The sequence below is a fragment of the Sceloporus occidentalis genome, unplaced genomic scaffold, assembly GCF_023333645.1.
Source record: "Sceloporus occidentalis isolate IW3139 unplaced genomic scaffold, rSceOcc1.0.p SCAF_45, whole genome shotgun sequence".
In the NCBI taxonomy this organism is placed as follows: domain Eukaryota; kingdom Metazoa; phylum Chordata; class Lepidosauria; order Squamata; family Phrynosomatidae; genus Sceloporus; species Sceloporus occidentalis.
This window is the reverse complement of record NW_028317025.1, coordinates 2008392-2011414: the sequence shown is the minus strand read 5'-3', so window position 1 is coordinate 2011414 and position 3023 is coordinate 2008392. Positions and strand designations below refer to the sequence as shown.

The 3023-nt window shown below is 41.4% G+C and overlaps 1 non-coding gene across 1 annotated transcript; it reads left to right on the top strand.

Moving 5' to 3' along the window:
• The first annotated feature begins 1312 nt into the window (after nt 1–1312).
• LOC149289443 (small nucleolar RNA SNORA35) lies at nt 1313–1442 on the top strand. The gene has a single exon (XR_016277357.1). It is a non-coding gene; the product is annotated as a small nucleolar RNA SNORA35 (small nucleolar RNA).
• The last annotated feature ends 1581 nt before the right edge of the window (nt 1443–3023 follow it).

The following is a 3023-nucleotide window of genomic DNA, read 5'->3' as shown; positions in this document are numbered from 1 at the left end:
TACTGGAGCACCAGCCCCATCTTTAGTACCCCCATTTATGCCCAAACTATAACTAGGCAAAGGTATGAAATGATTCTTCGTTTCATGCACTTTAGCGACAACAGCCTGTGCCCCCCTAAGGAGGACCCCCAGTTTGATAGGCTCTACAAAATCCGCCCCCTCATTACCCATCTCGCTGCCAGGTTTCCAGAGGTTTATACACCTGGAAGGGATATCTGCGTGGATGAATCCCTGATGAAATATAAAGGAAGGTTGGGATTCAAGCAGTATATTCCTTCCAAGCGCTCTAGGTATGGAGTGAAGGTGTATAAGCTCTGCGAGAGCGAGACAGCATATACTCATGCCTTCCGGGTATACGAGGGTAAGGATAGCTACCTTGACCCTCCAGGTTGCCCAGACCATCTGGGCACCAGTGCCAAGATTGTTTGGGACCTAATATTCCCCCTTATGAACAAAGGCTACCACTTGTATGTAGATAACTTCTATACAAGCGTCCCTTTGTTCAAGCTGCTGTATTGTTTCGATACGGTAGCTTGCGGTACTATAAAAAAGAACCGCTTGGGTTTCCCACAACACCTGTGACGAACCCGGCTAGGAAAGGGGGAGACCTCAGCTCTACGCCAAGAGGAGCTTTTGGCATTGAAGTTCAGGGACAGAAAAGAGGTGTGCATGCTGAGCACCATCCACGATGAAAGAACCGTGGAGGTTTCTGTCCGTGGCAGAGCTGGGGTCACTACAAAGCCAGTGTGCATCAGGGCCTATAACAAGCACATGGGTGGAGTTGATCTGTCAGATCAACTCCTACAGCCCTACCTCATTATGAGGAAGACAAAGGCCTGGTACAAGAAGGTTGCAATTTATCTAATGCAAATTGCAACCTATAACGCTTTTTTGCTGCACAAAAAAGCAGACACTGGGCTGAAGCTGTCTTTTTTGCAGTTTCAGCTCGAAGTAATTTCAGGTATCTTGTACCGTGATGCACCTGGTCCCCAAGTAGTGATGGGAACCAACAGAATTGGGGCTACCCATTTTATTTTTAAAATCCCCCCTACAGCAAAGAAGCAGAATCCCCAAAAGAGATGCAGGGTATGCTACAGCAGGGGGCAAAGAAAGGACACTACATTTTATTGTCCAGATTGCCCTGGAAAACCTGCACTCTGTGTCGGTGACTGCTTCAAGCTGTATCACACAGTTTCCCATTTTTAATTTTTTTTTGTTCCTGCTCCATTTTTGTATTTTTATTTTTTTAATTTTTTGTTACATTTACAGTTTTTTAGCTTTTATTTGCTCCTCCATTTTTAAGCGTTTTTATTTGCACTGTCAAGTGAACCCTGTGTCCATTCCGTGGCATGAGGGACCACTTAAGGTGCTAGATCAAATCCCTTCTTGGAGATAGGCCAGGCTTTCTTGTAACCTGTCCCTACTGATAGTTGGGTACAAGCATTTTTCTTTACCCAGATGTAAAATTCCTACTGAATTTGAATTGCTCATGTTCCAAATGTGGCCCTTTTGCCCCCAAACAATCTGACAAACCCATGCATGTGGGGTATCAATGTACTCAGGAGATGTTGCTGAACACATATCGGGGTGTTGTGTGACAGCAACATATACCAGGAGCTGTAATTTCACACCTGAAGTACAAAGTATGTGAAAAAAACACCAAAAACAATTACTATCACAAACTTTGACAAGGGTTGGTGGTAGGATTTGTGCATGGAAAGGGTTAAACTATCAGCATCTAAAATACCCTGGGGTGTCTAGTTTTCAAAAATATATGGTTTGGTGGGGTAAATTTAATTTGCTGGCTTCAAAGATGCCCCAAATACCACATAGAGACAGAATTACCAGATTCAGAGAAAAATGGTTTTGAATTAGCAAAACTCTACTTGTACTTATTGCCCCATAACGTGTAGAAGAAAGCAAAAAAACATAAAAACATTGGGTGTTTCTAAACTCGGGACAAATAGTAGAATCTATTTAGCAGGTTTTTTCAGTAGTTTTTTATGGTGAATAAAAGATTTTTCAAATAAAAGTGAGAAAATGTGTTTTTTTTTCAATTTTTCGTCATATTTTATTATTTTTATTATAGGAAATTACATCATATGAAAAAAATTATGGTGTCTGAAGAAAGCCCTTCTTGTCCTGAAAAAAACAATATATAACTTGTGTGGGTTTAGTAAATGGGTTAAGAGAAAACTACAGCTAAACACAAACACCGCAGAAACGATAAAACAGCCATTGTCACGAAGGGTACAAAAAATAGAATCAGCCTTTGTCACGAAGGGGTTAATTAGGTATTCCACTTTTTTTTTTGCATTTACTCTTGTTTGTCAGTTGCATCCTTGCTGCAGTGTCATCCTGTATGTGCCACTGTTTTCCATCTGCATCATTCCTGCAGCGTCCTGTTTAACTAGTAAGTAAATATTTAGGTATTCCATTTTTTATTTATTTTTTTTTGCATTTCCCCCTGTTTGTCATCTGGCTCATTGCTGGGTTTACAGCTTAATAAATTAATGGACTAATGCATGTTGTCCGGCTTAATTAACTAATTGGGCATTCAACTTTTTTTGTGTTTATCAGAGTTCGTTAACAGAGTTCTGGCTTTCCTGCTTAACTTCGTGATTAACTAGCAGACCTGGGTGCTTCTCCAGGTGAAGCACCGCTTCTCCGGTCAACACCCAAATCCTCCGGTCTTGACATGCCCCACTCCCTGCCCATTTCGCCTTTAAATGGGGGTGTTTCCATGACGTCATTGGGAACGCCCACTGACATCAGTGGGCGGTCTTGGCCGGGTCTCGCCAAGGGAAGGCTCTGGGAAGCCAGAGCTAAGAAGTTTCCAGGCATGCATCACTGCTGGTTGTCATGGTTAATTTATTATTAATTATTAAACTTTTTAGCCCTGCATAACTAAGTTTTGCATATTTTTTTGACATGTATCCCTGTTGCCATCTTTATCATTGCTGGCTGTCCTTTATACATTCTTACTTAATTGAATATTCTACTTTTTTGCATTTACCCCCTTT